The following is a 17,325-nucleotide window of genomic DNA, read 5'->3' as shown; positions in this document are numbered from 1 at the left end:
CTGTAACATATCGGTGTACCTCTCACCCGGCACGGTAGCAGTTACAAAACCAGAATCACGCATTTCCTCGAAGAAAAAAGGCCCGATAACGGTAGATGTGGTAAATCCAACCCATACCGTGACTTTCTCGTCGTGCAATGGAGTTTCCGCGACAGTTCTAGGATTTTCGGTAGCCCAAATTCTGCAGTTGTGGGCGTTGACAGACCCTCTGAGCGAGAAACTGAGCTTCGTCGGTCCACAACAACTTACTCCACCAATCGCCATCTTCCGCCATCTTTTGAAACGCCCACACCGCAAATGCCCTCCGCTTCACTAAAACGCCAGGTAACAGTTCATGATGCCGATGGATTTTGTACGGATAGCATCGGAGGGTACGCCTCAGTGCCAACCAAACAGTAGTGTTTGCCGGCGCGGCGTGCGACTGCACGAGCGCTGACTTCCCCGTGAATAGACGAACCCGCTACAGTCTCCATTTCTTCCTGAGCTGTCTCAGCAGCATTACGCCTTGTGCTCGGTCGGTCACAAAGGGGTCTATCGTCTAAACAACTCGTGGCTTCGAACTTCTAAATCATTCTCACCACAGCTGCATTTGTCAACGGACCTTTACCCGTTCGAATGCCCTTCCTATGGCGATAGGATCGTAACGCTGAACTAGCACATTCCCCATTCTGATAACACAGCTTCACTAAAAGCGCCTTTCCAGGTAACGTCAACATGCTGCAACTGCTGGCGCATCTGATTCTCTCTCTCATTACAGCTCCTTTTATACACGATTGTCATGCGCAGTCACTGACGTTTTGCTGTCCAGCGCCATCTGTCGGACATTTAGTGAACTTTGTTTTTTTTTTTGTTCTAATAAAACCCCATGTCATTCCAAGCATGTGTGTCAATTTTTACCTGTCTATCTACATTATTCCGTGGTTTATTAAGTTTTAAAATTTATACTGACTTTTTGATCACCCGGTATAAATACAGCACCTGTATTGTTTTCGAGGGAATTTTGTACCATTCTTGCTGCAAAATAGTGGTACATTCAGGTAACATTTATGGAGGTGGATAGCAATCAAGCACCCATCTCTCCAAGGCAGACCACAAACGGTCAATAATATTGAGATATGGTGACTATGGTGGCCAGGGGAGATTCGACAAGTCACATTCATCCTCACAAAATCACGTCTGGACGGTGTGAGTTGTGTAAACAGGGGGCCCGTCGTCTTGGAACAAGCATCACTGTTGGTGAACTAACACTGAACCTTAGGACGGACATGTTGTTGTTGTTGTTGTGGTCTTCAGTCCTGAGACTGGTTTGATGCAGCTCTCCATGCTACTCTATCCTGTGCAAGCTTCTTCATCTCCCAGTACCTACTGCAACCTACATCCTTCTGAATCTGCTTAATGTATTCATCTGTTGGTCTCCCTCTACGATTTTTACCCTCCACGCTGCCCTCCAGTACTAAATTGGTGATCCCTTTATGCCTCAGAACATGTCCTATCAACTCATCCCTTCTTCTAGTCAAGTTGTGCCACAAACTCCTCTTCTTCTCAATTCTATTCAATACCTCCTCATTAGTTATGTGATCTACCCATCTAATCTTCAGCAGTCTTCTGTAGCACCACATTTCGAAAGCTTCTATTCTCTTCTTGTCCAAACTAGTTATTGTCCATGTTTCACTTCCATACATGGCTACACTCCATACAAATACTTTCAGAAACGACTTCCTGACACTTAAATCTATACTCGATGTTAACAAATTTCTCTTCTTCAGAAACGCTTTCCTTGCCATTGCCAGTCTACATTTTATATCCTCTCTACTTCGACCATCATCGGTTATTTTACTCCCTAAATAGCAAAACTCCTTTACTACTTTAAGTGTCTCATTTCCTAATCTAATTCCCTCAGCATCACCCGACTTAATTTGACTACATTCCATTATCCTCGTTTTGCTTTTGTTGATGTTCATCTTATATCCTCCTTTCAAGACACTGTCCATTCCGTTCAACTGCTCTTCCAAGTCCTTTGCTGTCTCTGACAGAATTACAATGTCATCGGCGAACCTCAAAGTTTTTACTTCTTCTCCATGAATTTTAATACCTACTCCGAATTTTTCTTTTGTTTCCTTTACTGCTTGCTCAATATACAGATTGAATAACATCGGGGAGAGGCTACAACCCTGTCTCACTCCTTTCCCAACCACTGCTTCCCTTTCATGCCCCTCGACTCTTATAACTGCCATCTGGTTTCTGTACAAATTGTAAATAGCCTTTCGCTCCCTGTATTTTACCCCTGCCACCCTCAGAATTTGAAAGAGAGTATTCCAGTTAACATTGTCAAAAGCTTTCTCTAAGTCTACAAATGCTAGAAACGTAGGTTTGCCTTTTCTTAATCTTTCTTCTAAGATAAGTCGTAAGTTCAGCTTTGCCTCACGTGTTCCAACATTTCTACGGAATCCAAACTGATATTCCCCGAGGTCGGCTTCTACCAGTTTTTCCATTCGTCTGTAAAGAATTCGCGTTAGTATTTTGCAGCTGTGACTTATTAAACTGATAGTTCGGTAATTTTCACATCTGTCAACACCTGCTTTCTTTGGGATTGGAATTATTATATTCTTCTTGAAGTCTGAGGGTATTTCGCCTGTCTCATACATCTTGCTCACCAGATGGTAGAGTTTTGTCATGACTGGCTCTCCCGAGGCCATCAGTAGTTCTAATGGAATGTTGGCTACTCCCGGGGCCTTGTTTCGACTCAGGCCTGCAGTGCTCTGTCAAACTCTTCACGCAGTATCTTATCTCCCATTTCGTCTTCATCTACATCCTCTTCCATTTCCATAATATTGTCCTCAAGTACATCGCCCTTGTATAAACCCTCTATATACTCCTTCCACCTTTCTGCCTTCCCTTCTTTGCTTAGAACTGGGTTGCCATCTGAGCTCTTGATATTCATACAAGTGGTTCTCTTCTCTCCAAAGGTCTCTTTAATTTTCCTGTAGGCAGTATCTATCTTACCCCTAGTGAGACAAGCCTCTACATCCTTACATTTGTCCTCTAGCCATCCCTGCTTAGCCATTTTGCACTTCCTGTCGATATCATTTTTGAGACGTTTGTATTCCTTTTTGCCTGCTTCATTTACTGCATTTTTATATTTTCTCCTTTCATCAATTAAATTATGATCAGTCAAAATGGTCGCGTAATCCTTGGCAGTACTGCGCCCTTGCATAGTAAACGTGGGGTCTATGGACTATCACGATATGGACGCCCAAATCATCAACAATCCTCGCCATGTTTCACTCTTAGCAGCAAGCAGTCTGAATCGTAGGCTTGGGACGACCTTCTACACACATAAAGAGAAAAAAAGTTTAGCATCACCTCGGTTCCGACAGTTCCTGAACCTGTACAGAAAATTGGAATAGAGATCAACATAAACATCATTTTCGCCCTTTTTATTGCTCTTCAAAACCACACATTGCATGTTGTACCACCACACAGAGAGACCTTCAGAGGTGGTGATCCAGATTGCTGTACACACCGGTACCTCTAATATCCAGTAGCACTTCCTCTTGCATTGATGGTTGCCTGTATTCGCCGTGGCATACCATCCACAAGTTCATCAAGGCACTGTTGGTCCAGATTGTCCCACTCCTCACCGGCGATTCAGCGTAGATTCCGCAGAGTGGTTGGTGTGCCGCGTCGTCCATAAACAGACCTTTTCAGTCTATCCCAGGCATTTCCGATAGGGTTCATGTCTGGAGAACATGCTGGCCACACTTGTCGAGAGCCGCGCAGGATTAGCCGAGCGGTCCAAGGCGCGGCAGCCGTGGACTGTGCGGCTGGTCCCGGCGGAGGTTCGAGTCATCCCGCGGGCATGGGTGTGTGTGTTTGTCCTTAGGATAATTTAGGTTAAGTAGTGTGTAAGCTTAGGGACTGATGACCTTAGCAGTTAAGTCCCATAAGATTTCACACACATTTGAACATTTTCTTTCTTGTCGAGCGATGTCGTTAGTCTATCCTGAAGGAAGTAATTCACAAGATGTGCACGGTGGGGGCGCGAATTGTCGTCCATAAAGACGAATGCCTCACCAATATGCTACCGATATGGTTGCACTATCGGTCGGAGGATGGCATTCACGTATCATACAGCCGTTACAGCACCTTCCATGACCACCAGCGGCGTACGTCGGTCCCACATAATGCCACCGCAAAACATCAGGGAACCTCTACCTGACCGGGTTGGCTCCAAACACGTCTCCGACGATTGTCTGGTAGAAGGTATATGCGACACCCATCGGTGAAGAGAACGTGATGACAATCCTGAGCGGTCCATTCGGCGTGTTGTTGAGCCCATCCGTACCGCGCTGCACGGTGTCGTGGTTGCAAAGATGGAACTCGCCGTGGACGTCGGGGGTGAAGTTGAGCATCATGCAGCCTATTGCACACAGTTTGAGTCGTAACACGACGTCCTGTGGCTGCACGTTAAGCATTATTCAACATGGTGGCGTTGCTGTCACGGTTCCTCCGATCCATAATCCGTAGGTAGCGGTCATCCATTGAAGTAGTAGCCCTTGGGTGGCCTGAGCGAGGCAGGTCGTTGACAGTTCCTGTCGCTCTGTATCTCCTCCATGTCCGAACAACATTGCCTTGATCACTCCGAGGCGCCTGGATACTTCCCTTGTTGAGAGCCCTTCCTGGCACAAAGTAACAATGCGGACGCGATCGAACCGTGGTATCGACCTTCTAGGCACGGTTGAAGTACAGACAACACTAGCCGTGTACCTCCTTCCTGGTGGAATGACTGGAACTGATCGACTGTCTGACCACCTCCGTCTAATAGGCGCTGCTCATGTATGGTTGTTTATATCTTTGGGCGGGTTTACTGACATCTCAGAACAGTCAAAGGGACCGTGTCTGTGATATAACATCCACAGTCAGCGTCTATCTTCAGGAGTTCTTGGAATCGGGGTGATGCAAAACATTTCTTGATGTGTGTATAATGACTTTTGCTGCTGTCGTCCTCTGATTTTACGTCACAGTACTCTTCAATGATCTTCCGTCACGATCACTCAACACACAATTTCGTCCGAGCGGTTGATTTTTTCCGCTTTCCCTGTATACGATGTGAATCTTCAATACGGTGTCTGTTGAAAAATCACTCTGGGTCTGCTGTTTACGGAAGCACCCACTATACGAACATCAACAATTCACCCACGTTCATATTCACTTAGCTCCGACATAATGCGCTCGTAACTATACAGAACACTTTTCTGACCACGGCTGACACTTGCAACGTATTGAGGACACTGCAGAGGTGCCGTTCGTGGTCAAATACAGCAGCGCAACCTGCAGGCTTGAATGTGTTGCACAACTTGGCTAGAAGAAGGGATCGGTTGGTAGGACACGTTCTGAGGCGTCAAGGGATCACCAGTTCAGTACTGGAGGGCAGCGTGGAGGGTAAAAATCGTGGAGCGAGACCAAGAGATGAATACACTAAGTAGATTCAGAAGGATGTAGGTTGCAGTAGGTACTAGGAGATGAAGAAGCTTGCAAAGGATAGAGTAGTATGGAGAGCTGCATCAAACCATTCTCTGGACTGAATACCACAACGAAACAACAACAACAACCAGGTAAAAAAACAAACAAACAAACAAACAAACAGGCATATCAATCGACATAGCAGCAGTGCTAAAATGTTTGGTTTTAAATAAAACTTTTTCTAAAAACGAGTTATGTTTATTTGCAAAATTTCCGTTTTTTTAAAGTCCGTGGGGGGAGGGGGGAGGGGGGGAGAGCAGCGCGACCCGTACAAGGCGCACTATACCGAGTGGCTACCCTGCGCGGCTCTCTTAACATCGGTATACTGCATAATGGCACCTCGATACTTTGGCAGTATTTTACAAAGTACGGTAGCAGTGAAGCACAGTGATCCATTTGCTTTAAAAGATGAAGAAAGGGAGGGGGTAAAACGAGCTTGCGACGTAATGGAAGGAGAAATCATTAACAATGTTCCTTGGCAAAGAATTTAGATTTGATTGTCACATCTATCATTTTATTGATGCGCTATAAATTTGGGATAATAACTGATCTGTTAATTTTGTGGTTGGTTCAGGGTAAAAAATTGATATAATCCAAAACTGACGATACAGGGAAGTCATCAACGTGTGAACTTTCGCTCACGCCGTCGCCATGCCTGTTCCTTCAATTTCGCCATCTTCCCTGGAGACAATGAGGCCAATTTCTGCCACATCCGCAAACTCCTATCGATCGAGATCTCCTACTCCTTCACCGACAGAATTTTTTCAATCTTTGTTCGAAGTCTAAGTTTATTACTGGAAATAACAGCAATAAAAAACCGAGAATCGGTTATTTCAGAAACAGGTTATTTTGAGCGGTTTTGACAGTCTGATTAAACTGGGATAAAAAAAAGATATAACCGAAAACCGATTGTTTCAGCGATAACCGCTATCCCTAGCATCGATTACCATGTCACTCGCCAATTGTGCAGGCTTGTCGCTCCTTTTAACTTATGCAAGAGCAAAGGAGCACTCAGAAGTTCCCATCATAAGGTACTCCACTATTTTGTGTAATTCAAATGCGTTTTGTGTTTGCTACTCAGTGGTGACACTACCTCCACAATATACAGGGTGTCTCAGGAGGAGTAGTAACTATTTTAGTATCTGGCAGTATAGACCAATTCGAGTAAAACATTCCATATAACATGTATCCCATTTTATTGGTTACTTAATCTATCCTGGGGCCAACGGTCTTGCCGCAGTGGTAACACCGGTTGCCGTCAGATCACCGAAGTTAAGCGCTGTCGGGCTGGGCTAGCACTTGGATGGGTGACCCGGTCTGCCGAGCGCTGTTGGCAAGCGGGGTGCACTCAGCCCTTGCGAGGCAAACTGAGGAGCTACTTGATTGAGAAGAAGCGGCTCCGGTCCCGGAAACTGACATACGGCCGGGAGAGCGAAGTGCTGACCACATGCCCCTCCATATCCGCATCCAATGACGCCAGTAGGCAGAGGATGACACGGCGGCCAGTCGGTACCTTCGACCCTCATGGCCTGTGCGGGAGGAGAGTTTTAATCTATCCAACCAAGAAGTTTTTATTATTGTTTACGTCGACTATCAGTTGGGCATGCTTAAGTTGTCACATTGCCTTTCATGGCCCTTATCTCTACTACACTTATGTTCAGAAAAAACAGAACACCTGGAACAACTCGAGATAGGATGTTCATATTCATAGGTCATGTACATTAGCATGTTCTGCAGAAATGATTAGCATTTGAACCATGTCGGGCAGCGAGTTCAAGGTCAACATCGATATCACGGCGCAACACCACCTGCTGGTAAAACATGCCGGCGGCTCTCGTCGTCGCTTTAAACCGAAGGTAATGGATCAGTGTGACTTGAGCAGCAGTGCAGGACGCCTTGCAGACGTATGCACGAACCGTACCGTCAGATCGGTTTAGTTTAAAAGAGGGCACATTATTGGCTCGAGAGAATGTGATGCATCCATCCGGGAAATTGTTGCTCGTGTGGGACGAAGTGATTCGCAGTATAATGACTGAGTACAGAATGGCTTACGGAAGGCCATAGAGCATGACGAGATGGGTGAGGTCGCACGATCCAGACCACCCCCTTCCCCCGAGAAGATCGACACCTCATCCGAATGGCAATGCAGGACAGACCTGCGTCCTCTTCGGCTCTGGTGCAACAGTAAAATTATGTAACACATGGTACACTAGCCGTTTATTACGGCACGGGTTACATGTTCGTCGTCCGCTTCTACGCCTACCTTTGACGAATGTGAGGAACACGCTAGACGGCAGTGGTGTATGGTGCACCGTCACTGGGGTAGGAATCGTATCAGGTAGTGTTTCCGGCCAAACTCACGTTCTGTTTGAAAATGATGGCCGCATGTTGGTTCGCCTCAGAAAGGGGGAGTGACATCCAGTGGCGGATACAGAAAAACCTCAAGGAGGGTGCGCTAAAGATATCTTGAGCTACCTTTACTGTATGATTAAATGATGATGGCGTCCTCTTGGGTAAAATATTCCAGAGGTAAAATAGTCCCACATTCGGATCTCCGGGCGGGGACTACTCAAGAGGACGTCGTTATCAGGAGAAAGACTCTCTTTCAAATTCTGAAGGTGGCAGGGGTAAAATACAGGGAGCGAAAGGCTATTTACAATTTGTGCAGAAACCAGATGGCAGTTATAAGAGTCGAGGGGCATGAAAGGGAAGCAGTGGTTGGGAAAGGAGTGAGACAGGGTTGTAGCCTCTCCCCGATGTTATTCAATCTGTATATTGAGCAAGCAGTAAAGGAAACAATAGAAAAATTCGGAGTAGGTATTAAAATTCATGGAGAAGAAGTAAAAACTTTGAGGTTCGCCGATGACATTGTAATTCTGTCAGAGACAGCAAAGGACTTGGAAGAGCAGTTGAACGGAATGGACAGTGTCTTGAAAGGAGGATATAAGATGAACATCAACAAAAGCAAAACGAGGATAATGGAGTGTAGTCGAATTAAGTCTGGTGATGCTGAGGGAATTGGATTAGGAAATGAGACACTTAAAGTAGTAAAGGAGTTTTGCTATTTAAGGAGTAAAATAACTGATGATGGTCGAAGTAGAGAGGATATAAAATGTAGACTGGCAATGGCAAGGAAATCGTTTCTGAAGAAGAGAAGTTGTTAACATCGAGTATAGATTTAAGTGTCAGGAAGTCGTTTCTGAAAGTATCTGTATGGAGTGTAGCCATGTATGGAAGTGAAACATGGACGATAACTAGTTTGGACAAGAAGAGAATAGAAGCTTTCGAAATGTGGTGCTACAGAAGAATGCTGAAGATAAGGTGGGTAGATCACGTAACTAATTAGGAGGTATTGAATAGGATTGGGGAGAAGAGAAGTTTGTGGTACAACTTGACTAGAAGAAGGGATCGGTTGGTAGGACATGTTTTGAGGCATCAAGAGATCACAAATTTAGCGTTGGAGGGCAGCGTGGAGGGTAAAAATCGTAGAGGGAGACCAAGATTCAGAAGGATGTAGGTTGCAGTAGGTACTGGGAGATGAAGAAGCTTGCACAGGATAGAGTAGCATGGAGAGCTGCATCAAACCAGTCTCAGGACTGAAGACCACAACAACAACAACAACCTTTACTTTTACCGTAATGAAAATTAATCAAGTCACATGCAAAGTTTAAGAAAGTTTTATTTAATACGATGACACGGACGCGGACATAGGAAAGCACAACCACTCGATAACTCGATTCAGTCGAGTCGACTGATGAACGAAACGAACGAATAGTGTACGGGCTGACTGGCGGGGGCGGCGCGGGTGGCAATGCGGGCGCCCCCCCCCCCCCCCCATATATGTCTCTGGTGACATCACAGTGACTGCGTTCGCACAAGACTTATAGCGCCAACTCAAGGCCTTATGGTGAGGAATACTATTGGGTACAATCACAATGACCAGTACAACCTACGTGAATCACATCCTGCGACCCGCAGCCATACCCTTTCTGCACACACCCCAGACGCTATTTGTCAGCAAGACAATGCATGACCAAAAGTTGCTGTACAACATGTGCCTTCTTGGTGTCACATGATGTCAGCCTTTTTCCATGGCCCGTCAAGTCAGCAGACTTTTCGTCAATCGGAAATGTGTGAGGATATAGTGAAACGATAGGTGCAGCACTGTGACCCAATATCAATCACCACAGATGAACTCTGGTACCAGGTGAATGCTGCATAGATGAATGTAGCACAGGACGCCTTTCGCGCATTATATGCGTCGATGCCATCACGTATGGAACAAGTTATCATGGCCCATGCGGGACCCTGTGCTTACTTGGCAACATGACACTTGCCGAGCCGAGGTGACTGAAATGCTGAGCATTCCTGCAGAACATACTGATGTACATGTCCTGTGAATATGAACGTCCTATCTGTAGTCGTTCAATATATTCTGTTTTTTCTGAACGTGACTGTATCTCGACAATGAGGCCCTAGGCTTTGGCTACAGGGATGGGTATGTTCTTCCAACATGACGGGGTCCCTGTACAAACTATACAGAGTGAAAAGTGTTTAAGCCGACAAACTCTGGGAGGTAGTAGGGGACATCAAAACAAATACTTTTCCCTAATGTCATTTTTTCCTATGAGGAGTGTTTAAACCGGTAGAGGAAGATTTCTCTGGCAGAAAATTAATCTAACCAAGAAACACTTTTCCATTTTTTTATGACCAAGAGACAACACATTAACGCAACCCAATTTCAATTACAGTAGATTTTCAAAAATGCAGGACAGACCTGCGTCCTCTCCGGCTCTGGTGCAACAGTAAAATTATGTAACACATCGTACACTAGCCGTTTGACACGTAAACAAAGGTTACACCGTCGGATCATGTTCTGTCTGACACGGGCAAAAACCCCAGGAGTATCCTGAATTGTTACTGTTGCTGCTACTATCCGGGCAACCAGATCCTCTTCTGATGCAACAGGAGTTGCGTAAACAAGGTTGCGCATCTCTCTCCACACAAAAAAGTCCAGAGGGGACGTATCTGCGGATCCAGCATTCAGCGGCCGCCCATTTCCTCTGCAGGCGTGGGGGAAAATGGTAATAACTCCACTTCTAGGGCGAGTAGAACAATAAATCAAAGTTTACATTAAAGAGGAATGTTCCAATTAATTTTCGGTAGCAAAAAAAAAAAATCGAAATTTTTTGGATTTGACCACCTCCGGCTCCCCTTAAATACTTTTCACCCTGTATAGTCATCAATAAGCGTTATTCATAAAAGCACCTTAAGGTGGTAACAAAATTTTTTCTCAGATACATTGCCTGACAGAAAATGCAAATGAACAGTGTGTTGGAGGAGAATAAGACTTTGTTCGGTGCAGTCCTTCAACAAACACACGCAGAATTTCTACACGTATCAGTATTCCACTTACAAGAATACGGCGGACGTTAGGGATACACAGCCGCTGTCCCTATCGTTTACAGCCGATTTATTTATCCATTGTTTATCTGGCGTGAACAGATTAGGGCCTTCAGGCCCTCTCTTAAAGTTAACATCTTCTAAAGAGTTGATTGCCGTTGATTAATTCCAAATTGTGAAGTAATCTCATTAGTTCTGTTTGCTGATGAAGCCACTTTTAACTCGTGAATGTATAAATAACACTCGTAACTCACAGTAGTTGTCCGATGAAAACCCACATAACTTTGTGGAAACACATTTTCAAGAAGCATAAATGTGTGATGCGGCATGATAGACTATCAGTTTATTGGGAATGATGATTTGCCACTTCGTCTTACACGACCTCCTGATCTCTATTATCTTAAAAACCAGCTTCTAGGCTTATTGGAAGAGGATAATTTGGCTACAGGGATGGATATGTTCTTCTAGCATCACGGGGCCCCTGCGAATTCTAGTAGTCAATTGACACATCGTCTAAACTTAACCTTCCCAGGAAGATGGATCGGCAGAAATGGTCACGTTTCTTGGCCACCAAAAACTCCAGACTTAACGCATTTTAATTTTTGGGAGCTGGTACGGCTGAAAGAAGAAGTCTGCAAAGAAAAAATAAACACAAGTGACATAGTGATCGGTCGTATTATGAATAGTGCTGCCAAGACGACCTCAAAAAAGCTAGACATGGTGTTGTCAAGAGAATTTGAAAGTTCATTGAGGTCGGTGGTGGATCTTGTGAAAATATACTTTAAACTCAATTATTTGGCTTTGCTTAACACCTTGTGGTAGTATCTTTTTGGTTACACTTTGATGGCTGTATCGCTGCAACAAATAAAATATTAGACACATGTTGTATGGAATGTTTTCTTCGAATTCCTCTGCATACCACCAGCTAAAATATTTAGCATTTCTCCTAAAAGACCTTGTTTTTCTTCATTTATAACCCACTCTTTGTTTGGAAATACTATACAAAAATACTCGAAGTCCACAACTGTAGCGGCCCCCATGGTACAAAATAATCGAAACTTTTCCAAATTTACACGAGATGACTCACAAACAAGTCCAGCACTGCGACCCTCTCTGTGCAAGCCAGGTGTCAATATCACACGTGCCGAAAATTCTAAGTTCAAACCAATTGCTGCTCTCGGACGAAACGTAATAGCTGCGAAAGCTGAAGAATAAGTGAAATTCACTGCCACTGAAGCTGCGTCACGTCACTGCAGATTTCACCAACAATATCGTCTGGCGTAATAGTGTTAACCTTTTATAGCTGATGGGTTCTGAGTGTGGCCAATTAGCGCTCCAATAACAACCGCGAGTAGCATAGTGAGGCTTCGTTGAGTCTAACACTTATTTGTAGTTAATTGAGGTATTTCCGAGCCCGAGGCAGTTTCTCGCGACAGGAGGTTGCCAACTGTGTCTTCTTCTTGTAGAAATTATATTTATATTAATTTATTCAGTCACTAAATGTTGCTACCACCTGTTACAAAAACATTTAGCTTTTCTATATCTTGAAGTACGATTCAGTAAACAGACACTCCAGTGTTTCGAAGTTCTTTCCAACCACTGCAAATGTTATATTATGTTTACCCACTTCTCTTAAACTATTCAGGCTGCAATAACTTTATTAAAATGTAGATCTTGCAAAATAATATCATTAACGCCCTTATGCTGCAGGATCCTAGAGGAATTCTAAACTTGAACATTATGACGTTTGTAAGGAAAAAAAGAATTATTTCTATGAAGCTACTCGGGTTCAGGAAAAGCAGCACATATGAAACATTGCTTGTTTTATTAACGCGTTATCTTGCTACATTTCCGAAAGGGGCTCGATGTTGTATGACACTGATAACCAAGGTGGGAACATATGGATTACATTTCAGATATGCGATCGTTCCGAAGAATTATTCACTAATAGAATCCAGTATGTTACAATAGAATGTTTAAAACATGCGAAACTATCGTCAGATGTGCACAAATGAGTTGTAATGTGGCCGCTGATTTTCTTAATATGTATATACGATTTATTAAATACGTAAAAACATCTGGTGGATTATTCGCTTTCGATACTTTTGTCTAGAGGATAGTTTCATCGTAAGGACGTAAGGGCTATATTTTCACTAGGTGTATTGAGTAGCATCTCTATTTAAGTGCGAATAAATTGAAAAAGGCGACAAATCCTACGATTGGAATTAATATCCATCCTCTTTATTTTGTTAGCTGTCTTTAAAGTAAAAAATTGTAACTTGCCACAGGCCGGACTAACTCATTCAGTGTTACTATTCCATAATTAACATTTGCCGAGTAATATAAATCAGTGTGTTTGTGTAATGTGCTATGTTGCATACACGTCGATCTACACAGAAATACTCTAATTAATGTAATGATTATCTCCCAGTTGAAAGAAAATATTCATTTCAGGAAAATGTAGCTGATGTTTTCGTGGAAAGGTAACGTGTGCGAACAGTTTCATGGGTGCTGAATTGCTAACCAATGTGAATAAAACAATAACTAAATAACAACTGCCGTTATATCTAAATTTTAGAAAAAAAATACAATCACAAAAATTCTGTTTTGTACTTAACTTAATAATCTTAGAAAAGAAAATTTTTAAAGTGCTGTACTATTCCTAAATCAGCTCGAATATGTATGTATGACCTTTGCTGTTGAGTTACTGCGACCAAATCAAAGGGTATTACAAAAGAAATGAGTTACTGAATCTATTTAATCATCCGTTTGTCCCCACTGCTTCTTGTACACAACGATTCCGTTTAGATAAAGTAAACATATTTGCTCTGTTTCCCTTTTGAGACATTCCTCAAGAAAACAGCTTCTAAGCTGCATTCTTTATTCTCTCCATTTCTTTTTTAAGAACTATGTCATGGATCACGTGAACTACTTGCCCTAATACAGGATAGGGCAGTTAAAAGCAGCCCGCCTTCCCTTTGAATGCGAATGCTATATTCCGACTTCTGAAATAAACTGTTACAATGTTGGACAGTTTTATACAATATCTATTGTTAACATTCGTCTGTCAGAATTTCAGTTTATTTCGCCACTGTAGTTAGTCGTTTCTCTTTGCGGCCTGCAAAATGACTTTCCTGATAGAAGAAAAGAATTGAAATTTGCCGCGCGGGATTGGCCGAGCGGTCTTAGGCGCTGCAGTCATGGACTGTGCGACTGGTCCCGGCGGAGGTTCGAGTCCTCCCTCGGGCATGGGTGTGTGTGTGTGTGTGTTTGTTTGTCCTTAGGATAATTTAGGTTAAGTAGTGTGTAAGCTTAGGGACTGATGACCTTGGCAGTTAAGTCTCATAAGATTTCACACACATTTTTGAACAACTGAAACTGTGGAAGCACATGTGAATACAGGTTCGATTAAGGAAACGCACGAAATTTTCAGGGTCAAGTATTCGAATAGAGGACTACCAGCAAAGAGAGAAATTCACAGTTTGTATAAAGATTGGCGCACTTACGGATCTGGGCAAAATATAAAACGAGAAAGAATCCCTTCAGTTCGCACATAAATACACTCCTGGAAATGGAAAAAAGAACACATTGACACCGGTGTGTCAGACCCACCATACTTGCTCCGGACACTGCGAGAGGGCTGTACAAGCAATGATCACACGCACGGCACAGCGGACACACCAGGACCCGCGGTGTTGGCCGTCGAATGGCGCTAGCTGCGCAGCATTTGTGCACCGCCGCCGTCAGTGTCAGCCAGTTTGCCGTGGCATACGGAGCTCCTTCGCAGTCTTAAACACTGGTAGCATGCCGCGACAGCGTGGACGTGAACCGTATGTGCAGTTGACGGACTTTGAGCGAGGGCGTATAGTGGGCATGCGGGAGGCCGGGTGGACGTACCGCCGAATTGCTCAACACGTGGGGCGTGAGGTCTCCACAGTACATCGATGTTGTCGCCAGTGGTCGGCGGAAGGTGCACGTGCCCGTCGACCTGGGACCGGACCGCAGCGACGCACGGATGCACGCCAAGACCGTAGGATCCTACGCAGTGCCGTAGGGGACCGCACCGCCACTTCCCAGCAAATTAGGGACACTGTTGCTCCTGGGGTATCGGCGAGGACCATTCGCAACCGTCTCCATGAAGCTGGGCTACAGTCCCGCACACCGTTAGGCCGTCTTCCGCTCACGCCCCAACATCGTGCAGCCCGCCTCCAGTGGTGTCGCGACAGGCGTGAATGGAGGGACGAATGGAGACGTGTCGTCTTCAGCGATGAGAGTCGCTTCTGCCTTGGTGCCAATGATGGTCGTATGCGTGTTTGGCACCGTGCAGGTGAGCGCCACAATCAGGACTGCATACGACCGAGGCACACAGGGCCAACGCCCGGCATCATGGTGTGGGGAGCGATCTCCTACACTGGCCGTACACCACTGGTGATCGTCGAGGGGACACTGAATAGTGCACGGTACATCCAAACCGTCATCGAACCCATCGTTCTACCATTCCTAGACCGGCAAGGGAACTTGCTGTTCCAACAGGACAATGCACGTCCGCATGTATCCCGTGCCACCCAACGTGCTCTAGAAGGTGTAAGTCAACTACCCTGGCCAGCAAGATCTCCGGATCTGTCCCCCATTGAGCATGTTTGGGACTGGATGAAGCGTCGTCTCACGCGGTCTGCACGTCCAGCACGAACGCTGGTCCAACTGAGGCGCCAGGTGGAAATGGCATGGCAAGCCGTTCCACAGGACTACATCCAGCATCTCTACGATCGTCTCCATGGGAGAATAGCAGCCTGCATTGCTGCGAAAGGTGGATATACACTGTACTAGTGCCGACATTGTGCATGCTCTGTTGCCTGTGTCTATGTGCCTGTGGTTCTGTCAGTGTGATCATGTGATGTATCTGACCCCAGGAATGTGTCAATAAAGTTTCCCCATCCTGGGACAATGAATTCACGGTGTTCTTATTTCAATTTCCAGGAGTGTATGTTACTGCAGACATTCGTCGAAGAATTATTCAGAGCCCAGAGAAGTCTACATGTAAATTGGCCCACCATGTATCTGTAAGTAGGAGGAGTTGCTAGCGGTTATTGAAGTCTTAATTTGAAGCCATAACGTTTGACGGTTGTGCAACAGTTACGGGAGGATGGCAGTCAGAAACATGTAGATTACTGCACGTGGCTTTTGAACAACATCATCAATGGCTTGTTAGACTCTTTCCATTACACCATGAGCGAGAGGCATGGTTTCATGTTTCCCATGTGAATTCACAGAGCACGTGGTTCCGGGCAACGGAGTACCCTAACATTGTGTGTCCGCAACCTTTCCATGATGAAAAAATCGGCGTTTGGTGCGGTGTAACAGGAACGTGCATCATCGGACCGATATTTTTTGACACTACTCCTTCTACACGGTTGCATACATGGAAATTTTTGATATATTTTGTGCTCAACTCCCACTGAATGTGATAGACAATACTGCTTCTTCGAGCAAGATGGGGCAGCACGCCACGCTTCTAACGTGTTCTGGAACGAGCCCATGACGTCTTCACTGAGGAACGAACTGTCAGCAAAGATTTATGGCCACCACGTTTGCCGGGTCTAACAACATGTGATTTATTTCTATGAAAGAAATGCACATACAATACAGAAACTGAAAGACAACACAGCTGTGAAGTTGACGCTATCGATATCGGAACTTCAAACGGGCTGTATCTGAATATGCTTAGACGAGCACAGCTGTGTATCGATGTTGCAGGGAGTCCCTTTCAACATCTTCTATAAACATATTTTCCACTGTAAGTAAGCGGTAAGTCCATTTCAGCTTTTCGGTTCCGTAATTTCACTGTATTTCCTCTATATTTACACAGGTTACTTTTATCTAAGCCACCCTGTATTTGCGGCTGAACTTCAGAAAGGTAGGTATGTGGCACTTCCACTTTTACGTAGCTTGTTAGATTTTTGAAACATCATTTGTTGTTTCAGCATCACTTTCAGCTAATACTCGTAGTTAACTAGCGCATAACCTATAAAATATGACTTCCTTTGAATAACATGTGTAGTAGTAAAATTTAAGATGGTTTAGTAGCAATGTAACATTTTCCACCTTTAGTGTTCCAGGGTTAATACTGTTTACTGATGTAGCCACTTTAAACCTGGCCGCTCGTGTTACCACCCCCTTCTGGGATTTGGCCAGGCGCTACGGCCCCAGATCATTGTGCTGGCTTATTCTGAGCGTTTGTGAAACGCTACCACTTCGCTACGTCTCACATAACACGTTGTAAATTGCGCTATTTTATTCCTGCTATATTCAGAATTTCGAAGAGTGTAGTTTATCAATACTGGTGAAAACTTTCTCTAAATCGCCGAATGCTATAAACGTAGGTTCGCCTTTCTTCAACTT

The 17,325-nt window shown here is 44.6% G+C and overlaps 1 protein-coding gene across 1 annotated transcript in view; it reads left to right on the top strand.

The window, feature by feature from the left end:
* LOC126204405 (aldo-keto reductase family 1 member B1-like) overlaps window positions 1–17,325 on the top strand; it is a 74,553-nt gene that overhangs the window by 1,330 nt on the left and 55,898 nt on the right. The gene's annotated exons all lie outside the window — the stretch shown is intronic.

Source organism: Schistocerca nitens, chromosome 9 (genome assembly GCF_023898315.1).
Source record: "Schistocerca nitens isolate TAMUIC-IGC-003100 chromosome 9, iqSchNite1.1, whole genome shotgun sequence".
NCBI lineage: Eukaryota > Metazoa > Arthropoda > Insecta > Orthoptera > Acrididae > Schistocerca > Schistocerca nitens.
The sequence above is the reverse complement of the archived record's forward strand: the minus strand, read 5'-3'. Positions and strand labels throughout refer to the sequence as shown.